Source organism: Triticum urartu, chromosome 7, assembly GCF_003073215.2.
Source record: "Triticum urartu cultivar G1812 chromosome 7, Tu2.1, whole genome shotgun sequence".
Lineage (NCBI taxonomy): Eukaryota > Viridiplantae > Streptophyta > Magnoliopsida > Poales > Poaceae > Triticum > Triticum urartu.
In genome coordinates this window covers 320001893-320020990 of record NC_053028.1, presented here as the reverse complement: position 1 = coordinate 320020990, position 19098 = coordinate 320001893, and positions in this window count along the sequence as shown.

Sequence of the window (19098 nt, the reverse complement as noted above, 5' to 3'; positions counted from 1 at the left end):
TTCTAGATCTTTGCTTTTGGAGCTACATATTTGTATATGATCTGTGAATCATTGAGATGCATTAACATGTTGATCTTATGTATGGGAATCGTACTAGTTAGTTTTAGTTGCGACGCAAGATCCAAAGTGGCTGATCTTTGCTTTTGGAGCTACATATTTGTATATGATCTGTGAGTCATTGAGATGCATTAACAGTTACTTATTTCTGTTCACTCAGTGTTTACAAGTTACTGATCGATCACTAGCTAGCCTATAAATGCGCTCCTGGCAGTTTTATTTGCGACGCAAGATGCGAAGTGGCAGTTTTTTGAATAAAAATGCCTACCTCTGAAGAAACTGACAAGCTACACTATCGATCCTAAACGGATAAAAATGCCTACCTCTAAAGAAACTGACAAGCTACACTATCGATGCTACACGGATAAATAGTGGATCTTGCATGTACTGCCTCCTTTCCGGTTTGTAGGGCTCAATTCAAGAAACGACCTACTCGATCCTACACGAATAAATAGCGGATCACGCACGTACTAGTACCTCCTTTCCAGTTTGCAGGGCTTAATTCAAACCTCTCACCAACCAAGGTACTCCCTCCGTCCGGGTTTATTAGTCATGTGAGCAAAGCAGCAAGACCAAGGCATGGCAATAATTACCGGCATGCAAAAGTTTAAGCCTAATTAATTCCGGCGATTTAAGTGGCTGCATGCGTGCCCTCGGCTGCGACTCGTTGCATGCTGCTTCGCGTACTGCCTATGAGCGATTCTGAGTGCCTGCATGTAGCCGGCCGTAATTAAGGCAGCTAACTGATGCGAGAAAAGATACGCTTTAATTGTTGCGGGCTTTTTAAATCCATGGAATCATTATTGACAAGGAGGGAGATGATTCGAGTGCACTCGTTTGACCGCCATGCCGGCGTGCGACCCAGACAGGACGGCACAGTCATAATTTCAGTTTCTCTAGTTTTCCACGGCAAGCTAGCGCGCTAAGCCATTATGCATTGAATTCCGATGACCGCCGCGCTACCTTCCGCCTATAAGTACTGTTTCCCGGCCTTCTCCGGTGCCACTGTGACCCAACTCGTCATATCCTCATAAGCCCCCACCGGCCCGACGTCGCTCGCCACGTCTGCCATGCCCCCGCCCATCCGCAGTAGGCGACACCGCAGGCGGTCACCGCCGGAACTAGTGTTCAGGTTTTCACTGGAAGGCACACGGAGGGAGGAGGCATTCTATCTGTCTTTAGATGGCAATGCGGAGATCGAGGAGTTGTTGGAGCGCGACCGCATGGCGGAGAAGCAGGAGTTGTTGGAGCACGACCGCTTGGCGGAGGAGCAGCGTATCGCCGATTTGCGCCGCCAGCGGGACATGGAGCAGCAGCGCACCGACGCTCTGAGTCGCGAGCAGAGCGCCCGCAACTGGGCCGACTACGTGGAGGCCGGCACCCAGCAAATAGCCCTGGAGGCTGTCGGGCACGCACGCGTTCCCGACACCGATTTTTACTACCATCTCGTCAAGTGGGTTTCCCGCTTGGAAGCCGAAGCTTCGGTGGACCACGACGGCATGGAAAGGGCCAACGCGTGCGAGGAACGCGCCCTATCGCACCTCTTGCAAGTCCGAGGCGAGGCGCACGACGCCGGTGCCGGCGTTTAGCGTGTACCACAGATGGCGGCCGGCATCGTCTAGTTAGCTAAGAGTAAGTTAGTACTTGTACGCTACTAGAGTATTATGGGAGTAGATAGTTAGCTTGGCTATGATGGTTGTTAACATGGAACTTCAGTACTCTATATGTGGACTAGACCTGTTACTTTGCTCTGAATGTTGAACTTTCCGTTTGAACGTATGGAATGGGCTGTTATTTTTTAAATGGGTTGTATTTGTCCTCCACGGGTTTAGAGGCTGACTTGTGGGCCTAGCAAGTTGATGTTAGGGAACGTAGCAGAATTTTAAAATTTTCTATGCATCACCAAGATCAACCTATGGAGTCATCTAGCAACGAGGGAGAGGGGAGTGCATCTACATACCCTTGTAGATCGCGCGTGGAAGCGTTCAAGAGAACGGGGTTGATGGAGTCGTACTCGTCGTGATCCAAATCACCGATGACCTAGCGCCGAACGGACGGCACCTCCGCGTTCAACACACGTACGGTTGGGAAGACGTCTCCTCCAACTTGATCCAGCAAGGGGAAAGGAGAGTTCGATGAAGATCCAACAGCACGACGGCGTGGTGGTGGAAGCAACGGTGATCTCGGCAGGGCTTCGCCAAGCTCAAGGAGAGGGAGGAGTGTCACGGGAGGGAGAGGGAGGCGCCAGGGGATAGGGTGCGGCTTCCCTCCCTCCCCCACTATATATAGGACCCATAGGGGGCGTCGGCCCTAGGAGATGCAATCTCCAAGGGGGGTGGAGTACCCCCCAAGCCAAGTGGGGCGCCCCACCCCTAGGGTTTCCAACCCTAGGCGCAGGGGAGGCCCATGGGGGGGCGCACCAGCCCACTAGGGGCTGGTTCCCCTCCCACTTCAGCCCATGGGGCCCTCCGGGATAGGTGGGCCCACCCAGTGGACCCCCGGGACCCTTCCGGTGGTCCCGGTACAATACCGATTACCCCGAAACCTTCCTGATGGCCGAAACTTGACTTCCTATATATAAATCTTCATCTCCGGACCATTCTGGAACTCCTCGTGACGTCCGGTATCTCATTCGGGACTTCGAACAACTTTTGGGTTACCGTATACTAATATCTCAAAAACCCTAGCATCACCGAACCTTAAGTGTGTAGACCCTACGGGTTCGGGAGACACGCAGACATGACCGAGACGACTCTCCGGTTAATAACCAACAGCGGGATCTGGATACCCATGTTGGCTCCCGCATGCTCCTCGATGATCTCATCGGATGAACCACGATATCGAGGATTCAATCAATCCCGTATACAATTCCCTTTGTCAATCGGTACTTTACTTGCCCGAGACTCGATCGTCGGTATCCCAATACCTCGTTCAATCTCGTTACCGGCAATTCACTTTACTCGTACCATAATGCATGATCACGTGATCAACCACTTGGTCACATTGAGCTCATTATGATGATGCATTACCGAGTGGGCCCAGAGATACCTCTCCGTCATACGGAGTGAAAAATCCCAGTCTCGATTCGTGCCAACCCAACAGACACTTTTGGAGATACCCGTAGTGTACCTTTATAGTCACCCAGTTACGTTGTGACGTTTGGCACACCCAAAGCACTCCTACGGTATCCGGGAGTTGCACAATCTCATGGTCTAAGGAAATGATACTTGACATTCGGAAAAGCTATAGCAAACGAACTACACGATCTTTGCGCTATGCTTAGGATTGGGTCTTGTCCATCACATCATTCTCCTAATGATGTGATCCCGTTATCAATGACATCCAATATCCATAGTCAAGAAACCATGACTATCTTTTGATCAACGAGCTAGTCAACTAGAGGCTCACTAGGGACGTGTTGTGGTCTATGTATTCACACATGTATTACGATTTCCGGATAACACAATTATAGCATGAACAATAGACAATTATCATGAACAAAGAAATATAATAATAACCATTTTATTATTGCCTCTAGGGCATATTTCCAACAGTCTCCCACTTGCACTAGAGTCAATAGTCTAGTTACATTGTGATGAATCGAACACCCATGCAGTTCTGGTGTTGATCATGTTTTGCTCTAGGGAGAGGTTTAGTCAATGGATCTGCCACATTCAGGTCCGTATGCACTTTACAAATATCTATGTCTCCATTTTGAACACTTTCATGAATGGAGTTGAAGCAACGCTAGATATGCCTGGTCTTCCTGTGAAACCTGGGCTCCTTGGCAAGGGCAATAGCTCCAGTGTTGTCACAGAAGAAAGTCATTGGGCCCGACGCATTGGGAATGACTCCTAGGTCGGTAATGAACTCCTTCACCCAGATTGCTTCTTGTGCTGCCTTCGAGGCTGCCATGTACTCCGCTTCACATGTAGATCCCACCACAACGCTTTGCTTGCAACTGCACCAGCTTACTGCCCCACCATTCAAAATATACACATATCCGGTTTGTGACTTAGAGTCATCCAGATCTGTGTCGAAGCTAGCATCGACGTAACCCTTTACGACGAGCTCTTCGTCACCTCCATAAACGAGAAACATATCCTTAGTCCTCTTCAGGTACTTCAGGATATTCTTGACCGCTGTCTAGTGTTCCATGCCGGGATTACTTTGGTACCTTCCTACCAAACTTACGGCAAGGTTTACATCAGGTCTGGTACACAACATAGCATACATGATAGACCCTATGGCCGAGGCATAGGGGACGACACTCATCTTTTCTCTATCTTCTGCCGTGGTCGGGCATTGAGCCGTGCTCAATCTCGTACCTTGCAATACAGGCAAGAACCCCTTCTTTGACTGATCCATATTGAACTTCTTCAATATCTTATCAAGGTACGTACTCTGTGAAAGACCAATGAGGCGTCTCGATCTATCTCTATAGATCTTGATGCCTAATATGTAAGCAGCTTCTCCAAGATCCTTCATTGAAAAACACTTGTTCAAATATGCCTTTATGCTTTCCAAGAATTCTATATCATTTCCCATCAACAGTATGTCATCCACATACAATATGAGAAATGCTACAGAGCTCCCACTCACTTTCTTGTAAATGCAGGCTTCTCCATAAGTCTGCGTAAACCCAAACGCTTTGATCATCTCATCAAAATGAATGTTCCAACTCCGAGATGCTTGCACCAGCCCATAGATCGAGCATTGGAGCTTGCACACCTTGTCAGCATTCTTAGGATCGACAAAACCTTCTGGCTGCATCATATACAATTCTTCCTTAAGGAAACCATTAAGGAATGCCGTTTTGACGTCCATTTTCCATATCTCATAATCATAGAATGCGGCAATTGCTAACATGATTCGGATGGACTTCAGCTTCGCTACGGGTGAGAAAGTCTCATCGTAGTCAACCCCTTGAACTTGTCGATAACCCTTAGCGACAAGCCGAGCTTTATAGATGGTCACATTACCATCCGCGTTTGTCTTCTTCTTAAAGATCCATTTATTTTCTATGGCTCGCCGATCATCGGGCAAGTCAGTCAAAGTCCATACTTCGTTTTCATACATGGATCCTATCTCGGATTTCATGGCTTCCAGCCATTTGTCGGAATCTAGGTCCGCCATCGCTTCTTCATAGTTCGAAGGTTCACCATTGTCTAACAACATGATTTCCAGGACAGGGTTGCCGTACCACTCTGGTGCGGAACGTGTTCTTGTGGACCTACGAAGTTCAGTAGCAACTTGATCTGAAGTTTCATGATCATCATCATTAACTTCCTTTCTAGTCGGTGCAGGCACCTCAGGAACAATTTCTTGAGCTGCGCCACTCTCCAGTTCAAGAGGTAATACTTCATCAAGTTCTACTTTCCTCCCGCTTATTTCTTTCGAGAGAAACTCTTTCTCTAGAAAGGATCCATTCTTGGCAACAAAGATCTTGCCTTCGGATCTGAGGTAGAAGGTATACCCAATAGTTTCTTTAGGGTATCCTATGAAGACGCATTTTTCCGATTTGGGTTCGAGCTTTTCAGGTTGAAGTTTCTTGACATAAGCATCGCATCCCCAAACTTTTAGAAACAACAGCTTAGGTTTCTTCCCAAACCATAATTCATACGGTGTCGTCTCAACGGATTTCGATGGAGCCTTATTTAAAGTGAATGCGGCAGTCTCTAAAGCATAGCCCCAAAATGACAACGGTAGATCGGTAAGAGACATCATAGATCGTACCATATCCAATAGAGTGCGATTACGACGTTCGGACACACCATTACGCTGAGGTGTTCTAGGCGGCGTGAGTTGTGAAACTATTCCACATTTCCTTAAGTGTGTGCCAAATTCGTGACTCAAGTATTCTCCCCCACGATCTGATCGCAAGAACTTGATTTTCCTATCACGTTGATTCTCAACCTCACTCTAAAATTCCTTGAACTTTTCAAAGGTCTCAGACTTGTGTTTCATTAAGTAGATATACCCATATCTACTCAAGTCATCAGTGAGGGCGAGAACATAACGATAGCCACCGCGAGCCTCAACACTCATTGGACCGCACACATCAGTATGTATGATTTCCAATAAGTTGGTTGCTCGCTCCATTGTTCCTGAGAACGGAGTCTTGGTCATTTTACCCATGAGGCATGGTTCACACGTGTCAAATGATTCATAATCAAGAGACTCCAAAATTCCATCTGCATGGAGCTTCTTCATGCGTTTGACACCTATGTGACCAAGGCGGCAGTGCCACAAGTATGTGGAACTATCATTATCAACCTTACATCTTTTGGTATTCACACTATGAATATGTGTAACATTACGCTTGAGATTCATTAAGAATAAACCATTCACCAGCGGAGCATGACCATAAAACATATCTCTCATATAAATAGAACAACCATTATTCTCGGATTTAAATGAGTAGCCATCTCGAATTAAATGAGATCCTGATACAATGTTCATGCTCAAAGCTGGCACTAAATAACAATTATTGAGGTTTAAAACTAATCCCGTAGGTAAATGTAGAGGCAGTGTGCCGACGGCGATCACATCGACCTTGGAACCATTCCCGACGCGCATCGTCACCTCGTCCTTCGCCAGTCTCCGCTTATTCCGCAGCTCCTGCTTTGAGTTACAAATGTGAGCAACTGCACCAGTATCAAATACCCAGGAGCTACTACGAGTACTGGTAAGGTACACATCAATTACATGTATATCACATATACCTTTAGTGTTGCCGGCCTTCTTGTCCGCTAAGTATTTGGGGCAGTTCCGCTTCCAGTGACCACTTCCCTTGCAATAAAAACACTCAGTCTCAGGCTTGGGTCCATTCTTTGACTTCTTCCCGGCAGCTTGCTTACCGGGCGCGGCAACCCCCTTGCCGTCCTTCTTGAAGTTCTTCTTACCCTTGCCTTTCTTGAACTTATTGGTTTTATTCACCATCAACACTCGATGTTCCTTTTTGATTTCCACCTCTGCTGATTTCAGCATTGAATATACCTCAGTAATGGTCTTTTCCATCCCCTGCATATTGAAGTTCATCACAAAGCTCTTGTAGCTCGGTGGAAGCGACTGAAGGATTCTGTCAATGACCGCGTCATCCGGGAGATTAACTCCCAGCTGAGTCAAGCGGTTATGCAACCCAGACATTTTGAGTATGTGCTCTTACAAAACTATTTTCCTCCATCTTACAACTGAAGAACTTGTCGGAGACTTCATATCTCTCGACCCGGGCATGAGCTTGGAAAACCATTTTCAGCTCTTCGAACATCTCATATGCTCCGTGTCTCTCAAAACGCTATTGGAGCCCCGGTTCTAAGCTGTAAAGCATGCCGCACTAAATGAGGGAGTAATCATCAGCACGTGACTGCCAAGCGTTCATAATGTCTTGGTTCTCTGGGATGGGTGCGTCACCTAGCGGTGCTTCTAGGACATAATCTTTCTTGGCAGCTATGAGGATGATCCTCAGGTTCCATACCCAGTCCGTATACTTGCTGCCATCATCTTTCAGCTTGGTTTTCTCTAGGAACGCATTGAAGTTGAGGGCAACATTAGCGTGGGCCATTTGATCTACAAGACATAGTGTAAAGATTTTAGACTAAGTTCATGATAATTAAGTTCATCTAATCAAATTATTCAATGAACTCCCACTCAGATAGACATCCCTCTAGTCATCTAAGTGAAACATGATCCGAGTCAACTAGGCCGTGTCCGATCATCACGTGGGACGGACTAGTCAACATCGGTGAACATCTTCATGTTGATCGTATCTTCTATATGACTCATGCTCGACCTTTCGGTCTTCCGTGTTCTGAGGCCATGTCTGTACATGCTAGGCTCGTCAAGTCAACCTAAGTGTATTGCGTGTGTAAATCTGGCTTACACCCGTTGTATTCAAACGTTAGAATCTATCACACCAGATCATCACGTGGTGCTTCGAAACAACGAACCTTCGCAACGGTGCACAGTTAGGGGGAACACTTTCTTGAAATTATTACGAGGGATCATCTTATTTAAGCTACTGTCGTTATAAGCAAATAAGATGTAAAACATGATAAACATCACATGCAATCAAATAGTGACATGATATGGCCAATATCATTTGCTCCTTTTGATCTCCATCTTCGGGACTCCATGATCATCATTGTCACCGACATGACACCATGATCTCCATCATCATGATCTCCATCATCGTGTCTTCTTGAAGTTGTCTCGTCATCTTTACTTCTACTACTATGGCTAACGCTTTAGCAATAAAGTAAAGTAATTATATGACGTTTATGTTGACACGCAGGTCATAAATAAATAAAGACAACTCCTATGGCTCCTGCCGGTTGTCATACTCATCGACATGCAAGTCGTGATTCCTATTACAAGAACATGATCAATCTCATACATCACATATATCGTTCATCACATCCTTTTGGCCATATCACATCACACGGCACATGCTGCAAAAACAAGTTAGACGTCCTCTAATTGTTGTTGCAAGTTTTTACGTGGCTGCTATAGGTTTCTAGCAAGAACATTTCTTACCTATGCCTAAACCACAACGTGATATGCCAATTTCTATTTACCCTTCATAAGGACCCTTTTCATCGAATCCGATCCGACTAAAGTGGGAGAGACAAACACCCGCTAGCCACCTTATGCAACTAGTGCATGTCAATCGGTGGAACCAGTCTCACGTAAGCGTACGTGTAAGGTTGGTCCGGGCCGCTTCATCCCACGATGCCGCCGAATCAAGATAAGACTAGTAACGGCAAGCAAATTGACAATATCCACGCCCACAACCGCTTTGTGTTCTAATCGTGCATAGAAAGTACGCATAGACCTAGCTCTGATACCACTGTTGGGGAACGTAGCAGAATTTTCAAATTTTCTACGCATCACCAAGATCAATCTATGGAGTCATCTAGCAACGAGGGAGAGGGGAGTGCATCTACATACCCTTGTAGATCATGCGCGGAAGCATTCAAGAGAACGGGGTTGATGGAGTCGTACTCGTCGTGATCCAAATCACCGATCACCTAGCGCCGAACGAACGACACCTCCGCGTTCAACACACGTACGGTTGGGAAGACGTCTCCTCCAACTTGATCCAGCAAGGGGAAGGAGAGGTTGATGAAGATCCAGCAACACGACGACGTGGTGGTGGAAGCAATGGTGATCTCGGCAGGGCTTCGCCAAGCTCAGGGAGAGGGAGGAGTGTCACGGGAGGGAGAGGGAGGCGCCAGGGGCTAGGGTGCGGCTGCCCTCCCTCCACCCCACTATATATAGGACCCCTAGGGGGGCGCCGGCCCTAGGAGATGCAATCTCCAAGGGGGGCGGCCGCCAAGGGGGTGGAGTGCCCCCAAGCCAAGTGGGGCGTCCCCACCCCTAGGGTTTCCAACCCTAGGTGCAGGGGAGGCCCATGGGGGGGGCGCACCAGCCCACTAGGGGCTGGTTCCCCTCCCACTTCAGCCCATGGGGCCCTCCGGGATAGGTGGCCCCACCCGGTGGACCCCCGGGACCCTTCCGGTGGTCCCGGTACAATACCGATTACCCCGAAACCTTCCTGATGGCCGAAACTTGACTTCCTATATATAAATCTTCATCTCCGGACCATTCTGGAACTCCTCGTGACGTCCGGTATCTCATCCGGGACTTCGAACAACTTTTGGGTTACCGTATACTAATATCTCAACAACCCTAGCGTCACCGAACCTTAAGTGTGTAGACCCTACGGGTTCGGGAGACACGCAGACATGACCGAGACGACTCTCCGGTCAATAACCAACAGCGGGATCTGGATACCCATGTTGGCTCCCACATGCTCCTCGATGATCTCATCGGATGAACCACGATATCGAGGATTCAATCAATCCCGTATACAATTCCCTTTGTCAATCGGTACGTTACTTGCGCGAGACTCGATCGTCGGTATCCCAATACCTCATTCAATCTCGTTACCGGCAAGTCACTTTACTCGTACCGTAATGCATGATCCCGTGATCAACCACTTGGTCACATTGAGCTCATTATGATGATGCATTACCGAGTGGGCCCAGAGATACCTCTCCGTCATACGGAGTGACAAATCCCAGTCTCAATTCGTGCCAACCCAACAGACACGTTTGGAGATACCCGTAGTGTACCTTTATAGTCACCCAGTTACGTTGTGACGTTTGGCACACCCAAAGCACTCCTACGGTATCCGGGAGTTGCACAATCTCATGGTCTAAGGAAATGATACTTGACATTCGGAAAAGCTATAGCAAACGAACTACACGATCTTTGAGCTATGCTTAGGATTGGGTCTTGTCCATCACATCATTCTCCTAATGATGTGATCCCGTTATCAATGACATCCAATGTCCATAGTCAGGAAACCATGACTATCTTTTGATCAACGAGCTAGTCAACTAGAGGCTCACTAGGGACGTGTTGTGGTATATGTATTCACACATGTATTACGATTTCCAGATAACACAATTATAGCATGAACAATAGAAAATTATCATGAACAAAGAAATATAATAATAACCATTTTATTATTGCCTCTAGGGCACATTTCCAACAGTTGACGCGTACACAATTAGGAGATGATTGTACGTGGAGAGGATGACAGCAGGGACCCGCCAAGGTCATGGCAGTACGCAAGCAAGTGCCTCCTTATTTTAAGACAATAAAAATGGCTCCTCCTAGTGGATTTCTGACATCTGGGTCCCATGCCATTGTCAACGTAGTCAATAAACGAGAGAATTGCACAACGAGCGGCTGACACCAGGGACCCAACAGCTCGTCCAGTTATTTTTGTTTTGGGTTAACTTGATAAATGCCACTCCAAATCTGGTGTATCCGAGAAATGCCACTGCCATTTCCAAACTTTGAAAAATGTCATTTCATGCCATTTCTAGTGGCATTTTTCTAAGTCTGGAGTGGCGTTTTTCAAAGTTTGCAAACTGCAGTGGCGTTTTTCAAAGTTTGCAAAAATTGCAGTGGCATTTTTCAAATTTTGGAAATTGCAGTGGCATTTTTATGAATCGCCATAATTGGAGTGGCATTTATCTAATTTGTTTTTGAGACGGAAGCAGGGTGTCAACTGGGCTGTGCGGGACACTCTGGCCTGTCTAGACAACCTTTTCTTTTATGTTTACCACAGACCAGCCCAGTAGTTTTTTTTCTTTCTGAAAATGGCTAGCCTAGTTTTTTTGTGATTTCTCAAGTAAGTCGCTTTATCACGCCTCTTGGGCTGTAAATCTTTCAAGACGAGGAGAGCTTCATTCGGCTGGCCGAGAAAATGGCCTATCAGTAATGAGAAATGGGCTGTACATTTTTAAAACACATCAAACCGGCAATTAGTTTCAAATATCTTTTTTTTCATTTCAAGATTTTAAATTGCATTGATTTTTATCCGTGGACAATTTATTGGATTTTATATTGATATACATTTATTTTGAAAATCAGTCTGAATGTGACTCGAAATTTTGGGATTAAAAACAGTTCAGACCGCACCGACATATGCAAAATTTTGTATAATTTTTTAACCGTGGCCACAATATGGGCTGTAATGCTAACAAAAAGAATATGGGCTCCAAAAAACCCATAAGAATTAGAAAATGGGCTGTAAATTATTTGAAATAATGGCAGATGGGTTGTATGCTGTTTTCCACAGATTTGAGGCTTTCCACAGATGGCCTGTATACTGTTGGATGTCCATCCAACGGCCGTCGTGCTTCTTCAATCTCTGCTCTTCCTGCTCCAGCCGCTCAAACAAGCACCGGCGGGACTGCCTGCTCCCTCCTCCCCGCGGCCGGCTGTGCTGCCGCGCAGGCCTCACCGCCCCACCATACTCCCATCGCTCGCCTAGCCATCCCTCTACTCACCCACACCTGCTGTTATTCTCCGGCGACGGCAGACGAACCAGCAAACCCTCGTACAGTCGTACCCCCCTCCGCGTGGGAAACAAAAACAACTGCCAAGTCTTCCCTGCCTCTGTGTCGTTCCCTTCCTAGGCCTCGCCGTCGTCCACCGCCCTGGTGCTCTAGGTGTGGCGTGGTCAACGTGGTCAACGACTGACATGCATCTGAAGTGGACTGTACGTGGAGAGGCTGACAGCTGGGTCCACGGCTGCATGCAAGGAAATGCCTCCTTATTACGCACAAAATAATGATTCCTCCACCTGACATCTGGGACCCACCGAAAGGGCCTCTGTATTTCGCGAAAAAAACGTTACCGTTGCTGACAGCTCGGACCCACCAGCTATATCTTCGCACGCAAGGAAGTGCCTCCTTATTACGCACACAAAAATGAATACTCCCCCTACTAGCTGGGACCCAGTATAGTGGGCCTACTAAGTTGACGGGGACGAAGGGATTTGTCAACTTAGTCAATATGCACGATTCTAGCTCGACTGACCGTACGATGTCCATCCAACGGCCGTAGTGCTTCTTCAACCTCTGGTCTTCTTGCTCCAGCCGCCCAAAGCAGCGCCGGTCGTGCCGCCTGCTCCTGCCTCCCGTGGCCGGCTGTGCTGCCGCAGAGGCCTCGCCGCCCCCATACTACTCCCACCGCTGGCCAGGCCATCCCTCCACTCCACTCACCCACACCCCCTGTTATTCTGCGGCGACTGCAGCACAGCCGAACTAGTGAACCCTCGTACTCCTCTCCGCGTGGGCATCCACTGCCGTGTCTTCCCCGGCTCCGCGTCGTCCCCTTCCTAGGCCTCGCCGTCGTCCACCACCGTGGTGCTCTCGGCGCGGCGTGGTCAATGTGGCCAACGACCGAATTCCATCGGAAGAATACTGTACGTGGAGAGGCTGACAGCTGGGTCCACGGCAACCGCAAGGAAGTGCCTCCTTATTACGCGGAAAATAATTATTCCTCCACCTGACAGCTGGGACCCACCGGACGCCCACCAGTATTTTGAGAAAAAAACGTTTGCCCCTGACTGCTGGGACCCACCCAACGGGCCACCGTATTTCGTGAAAAAAAATGTTCCCCCTGCTGTCAGCTCGGACCCACCGGAAGTGCCACCTTATTACGCACAAAAAAATGAATACCCCCTGCTAGCTGGGACCCACCTTGGGCTTGTGGGCCTACTAAGTTGACGGGCACGGAGGGATTTGTCAACTTAGTCAATATAAACGATTCTAGCTCCAGTGACCGTACAATGTCCATCCAACGGCCATAGTGCTTCATCAACCTCTGGTCTTCTTGCTCCAGCCGCCCAAAGCAGCGCCGGTCATGCCACATGCTCCTGCCTCCCGTGGCCGGATGTGCTGCCGCGGAGGCCTCACCGCCCCCTACTATTCCCATCGCTGGCCAGGCCCTGCGGCGACGGCAGCCTCACACCGCAGCCGAACCAGTGAACCCTCGTACTCCTCTCCGCGCGGGCTTCCACTATCGCGTCTTCCCCGGCTCCGCGTCGTCCCCTTCCTAGGCCTCGTCGTCGTCCACCGCCCTGGTGCTCTCGGCGCGGCGTGGTCAACATGGTCAAGGAACGACTTCCATCGGACATGGACTCTACGTGGAGAGGCTGACAGCTGGGTCCACGGCCGCAGCAAGGAAGTGCCTCCTTATTACACGGAAAATAATGTTTCCTCCACCTGACAGCTGGGACCCACCGGACAGGCCACTGTATTTCGTGAAAAAAAAAACGTTTCCCCCTGACTGCTGGGACCCACCAGCTACATCTTCGCACGCAAGGAAGTGCGTCCGGGCAAAAAAAAACGATTCGCCCCCCTGACTGCTGGGAACCACCATCTACATCTTCGCACACAAGGAAGTGCGTCCGGGCAAAAAAAACGATTCGCCCCCCCTAACTGCTGGGACCCACCAGCTACATCTTCGCAGGCGGAAGTGCCTGACAGTCAGGATCCACCTGGTCAAAGCGTACGTAGCGTTGTCATTCTGGTCGCGAACGTGTACGTACATATATACTCGTGGATGTAGAGGCGCGCACATGTTGTAGTAGAGGTGCATACGTGTCGTAGTAGAGGCGCGCACGTAGCATGTACACGTATGTACAGCGGCCAGGGTGCAAGAAAGAAAATATGGCCATGTATGTGTACATACGGGCGGGGTCTCGAACGCCTACTCGCGCATACGTACGGCCAGGGCTCGTGTACATTGCTGGGTCGGAATGGAGAAACAGCGTCGTCGTCGTGTTCATGGGGAGGCAACGGAATGCGTCGTGTTCATCGGGAGGCAACGGAACGCGTGGGAGCCAACCGGCTGGGTCGGAACGGAATGCGTGGTCGTGTTCATCTGGAGGGCTTGGACGGAACAGGCGATGGAAACGAGGCCTGGCGTACCGCACAACGGAGGGAACGGGCCTCCTACATTCGGAACGGGGTCCTGTTGATCGGGAGGGGTCTGGCGTACCGCAAAATGGAGGAAACGGACCTCCTACGGTCGAAACGGGGGTTCTATTCATCGGGAGGGGTGTGGCGTACCGCAAAACGGAGGAAACGGACCTCCTACGGTCGAAACGGGGGTCCTGTTGATCGGGAGGGGTGTGGCGTACCGCAAAACGGACGAAACGGACCTCCTACGGTCGAAACGGGGGTCCTGTTCATCGGGAGGGGTGTGGCGTACCGCAAAATGGGACTCCACGGGATACTGTTCATCTCCACCGTCGACCTCCTCCAGCCTCCACGGGCTCCTGTTCATCTAGCCTCCACCGTGCGCTACTCCACCAGCTACTGTTCAACCACCCCTCCACGGGCACCCCTCCACCGTCTACTGTTCATCCAGCCCTCCACACCACGGGGTCCTGTTCAACCACCCCTCCACGGGCACCCCTCCACCGTCTACTCTTCATCCAGCCCTCCACCACACCACGGGGTCCTGTTCATCCAGAGGCAACGCCACCGCTCACTGTTCATCCACCCCCCCCCCCCCCCCCCCCCCCCCTTTTCCCCCCCCCCCCCCCCCCCCGCAACACTCACTGTTCATCCAATCGATCGGCTTCAGTTAGCAGCAGTAGCGAAGGAATCGCTCGATCGGGTTCAGTTAACAGCCATCGATCGATCGCTCGGGTTCAGTAACGCGTAGCCTGCAGTGCAATCGCTCGGGTTCAGTTAGAGCCCACCGCCTCGCTCGGGTTCAGTTAGAGCCAACGTTTCGCACACACGCGCGTACGTGTATGAGAGAAACGTGCATCGCTCGGCCCCCGACCTCCCACCGTAACCGGGAACTCCCCGAAATTTTCCTCCCCCTCGCTTCTACCATGGTTTTTTCCATCATGGATGGCCCAAAGAATGTCATGCAGCTGCGTCTCCGGCCCGCCCAGGACGAAAAGCCCATTTTCTGTCATGATTTTTTGTCATAGAAGTAGGAGCCCACCACATCTATGATGATACCAGGTTTTGTCACAATTATCATCATAAAAGTGTCATATGTAGCATAGAAAAAAAAATTCGTTCGGCCCAAAATGTCACGGATGTGTCTTTTTTTGTAGTGATTGAGCATGAACATTATATATGAATCTTGTTTAGTGTGAGATGGTTATTCATTTAAATCAGAGAATAACGGTTGTTCTATTTATATGAGTAATATCTTTTATGGTCATGCACCCATGAAGAGTGGTCTATTTTTGTTGAATCTTGATTGTGGTGATACACATATTCATAATATTGATGCCAAAAGATGCAAAGTTGATAATGATAGTGCAACATATTTGTGGCACTTCCGTTTAGGTCATATTGGTGTAAAGCGCATGAAGAAACTCCATACATATGGGCTTTTGGAATCACTTGATTATGAATCATTTGATACTTGCGAACCATGCTTATGGGCAAGATGACTAAAACTCCATTCTCCGGAACAATGGAGCGAGCCAATGACTTGTTGAAAATAATACATACCGATGTATGTGGTCCAATGAGTGTTGAGGCATGCGGCGGGTATCGTTATTTTCTGACCCTCACAGATGATTTGAGCAGATATGTGTATATCTACTTAATGAAACACAAGTCTGAAAGATTTGAAAAGTTCAAAGAATTTCAGAATGAAGTGGAGAATCATCGTAACAAGAAAATAAAGTTTCTACGATCTGATCGAGGAGGCGAATATTTGAGTTACGAGTTTGGCCTTCACTTAAAACAATGTGGAATAGTTTCACAACTCATGCCACCTGGAAAACCATAGCATAATGCTGTGTCCGAATGTCGTAACCATACTTTATTAGATATGGTGTGATCTATGATGTCTCTTACCGATTTACAACTATCGTTTGGGGTTATGCATTAGAGACATCTGTATTCACGTTAAATAGGGCACCGTCTAAATCCGTTGAGACGACACCGTATGAACTATGTTTTGGCAAGAAACCTAAGATGTCGTTTCTTAAAGTTTGGGGTTGTGACACTTACACTGGTGCGCGTTGGTCCTAAACAAACGGTTCTCAACCCCTTTCCGTGACGGCATTCGAAACCGTCGCCAAGTGAGTGTGGGGGATAGGGGGGTCCTTCCCACACGACCCAGAAACCGTTGGGGATATGCCCTCCTCGCACACACGCTCGGCAAAATGAGGTCGTGTGCGACCGGCGAGCACTCAAATACAGAAATACATACAGTAGTGCTCAAAAAATACAATTATACAGGCGAAATCATTTCCGGTCGTAAGTACATCCAGCTACCTCTTGAGCACTGCGTTGGTTTTCCCTTGAAGAGGAAAGTGTGATGCAACAAAGTAGCATAAGTATTTCCCTCAGTTTTTGAGAACCAAGGTATCAATCCAAGAGACTACATGCAAGTCCCTTGTGCCTGCACAAACAAATAAGAACCTCGCAACCAACGCGATAAAGGGGTTGTCAATCCCTTCACGGTCACTTACGAGAGTGAGATCTAATAGAGGAGATAAGATAAATATTTTTGGTATTTTTATGATATAGATTGAAAGTAAAGATTGCAAAATAAAATAGGTTGGAAACTTATATGATAAAAGATAGACCTGGGGGTCATAGGTTTCACTAGTGGCTTCTCTCAAGATAGCATAAGTATTACGGTGGGTGAACGAATTACTGTCAAGCAATTGATAGAAAAGTGCATAATTATGAGAATATATAGGCATGATCATCTATATAGGCATCACGTCTGCGACAAGTATACCGAAACGATTCTGCATCTACTACTATTACTCCACACATCGACCGCTATCCAGCATGCATCTAGAGTATTAAGTTCATAAGAACAGAGTAACGCATTAGGCAAGATGACATGATGTAGAGGGATAAACTCAAGCAATATGATATAAACCACATCTTTTTATCCTCGATGGCAATAATACAATACGTGCCTTGCTGCCCCTGCTGTCACTGGGAAAGGATACCGCAAGATTGAACCCAAAGCTAAGCACTTCTCCCATTGCAAGAAAGATCAATCTAGCAGGCCAAACCAAACTGATAATTCAAAGAGACTTGCAAAGATAACCAATCATACATAAAAGATTTCAGAGAAGAATCAAATATTGTTCATAGATAAAATTGATCATAAACCCACAATTCATCGGATCTCGACAAACACACCGCAAAAAGAGTTACATCAAATAGATCTCCAAGAAGATCGAGGAGAACACTGTATTGAGATCCAAAGAGAGAGAAGAAGCCATCTAGCTAATAACTATGGACCTGAAGGTCTGTGGTAAACTACTCACACATCATCGGAGAGGCTATGGTGTTGATGTAGAAGCCCTCCGTGATCGATTCCCCCTCCGACGGAGCTCCAGAAAAGGCCCCAAGATGGGATCTCTTGGGTACAGAAGGTTGCGGTGGTGGAAATAGGATTTCGTGGTGCTCCTGGATGTTTTTGGGGTATATGGATATATATAGGAGGAAGAAGTAGGTCAGTGGAGCTGCGAGGGGTCCACGAGAGTGGGGGCGCGCCCAGGGGGCAGGCGCACCTCCCTGCCTCGTGGCCTCCTCGCTTCTTTCCTGACGTCTACTCCAAGTCCCCTGGATCATGTTTGTTCCAAAATTAACTCTCCCGAAGGTTTCATTACGTTTGGATTCCATTTGATATTCCTTTTCTGCGAAACACTGAAATAGGCAAAAAATAGCAATTTGCACTGGGCCTTGGGTTAGTAGGTTAGTCCCAAAAATAATATAAAATGGTAAATTAAAGCTCATTAAACATCCAAAACAGATAATATAATAGCATGGAACAATCAAAAATTATAGATACGTTGGAGACGTATCAAGCATCCCCAAGCTTAATTCCTGCTCGTCCTCGAGTGGGTAAATGATAATAACAGAATTTTTGATGTGGAATGCTACCTAGCATAATTCTCAATGTAATTTTCTTTATTGTGGCATGAATATTCAGATCCGAAAGATTCAATACAAAAGTTTAATATTGACATAAAAATAATAATACTTCAAGCATACTAACAAAGAAATCATGTCTTCTCAAAATAACATGGACAAAGAGAGTTATCCCTACAAAGTCATATAGTCTGGCTATGCTCCATCTTCACCACACAAAATATTTAAATCATGCACAACCCCGATGACAAGCCAAGGAATTGTCTCATACTTTTGATGTTCTCAAATTTTTTCAATCTTCACGCAATACATGAGCGTGAGCCATGGACATAGCACTATAAGTGGAATAGAATGGTGGTTGTGGAGAAGACAAAAAGGAGAAGATAGTCTCACATCAACTAGGCGTATCAATGGGCTATGGAGATGCCCATCAATAGATATCAATGTGAGTGAGTAGGGATTTCCATTCAATGGATGCACTAGAGCTATAAGTGTATGAAAGCTCAACAAAAGAAACTAAGTGGGTGTGCATCCAACTCGCTTTCTCACGAAGACCTAGGGCATTTTGAGGAAGCCCATCATTGGAATATACAAGCCAAGTTCTATAATGTGAAATTCCCACTAGTATATGAAAGTGACAACATAGGAGACTCTCTATCATGAAGATCATGGTGCTACTTTGAAGCACAAGAGTGGTAAAAGGATAGTAACATTGTCCCTTCTCTAATTTTCTCTCATTTCTCTCTCTCTCTCTCTCTCTTGGACCTTCTCTTTTTTTATGGACTTTCTCCTC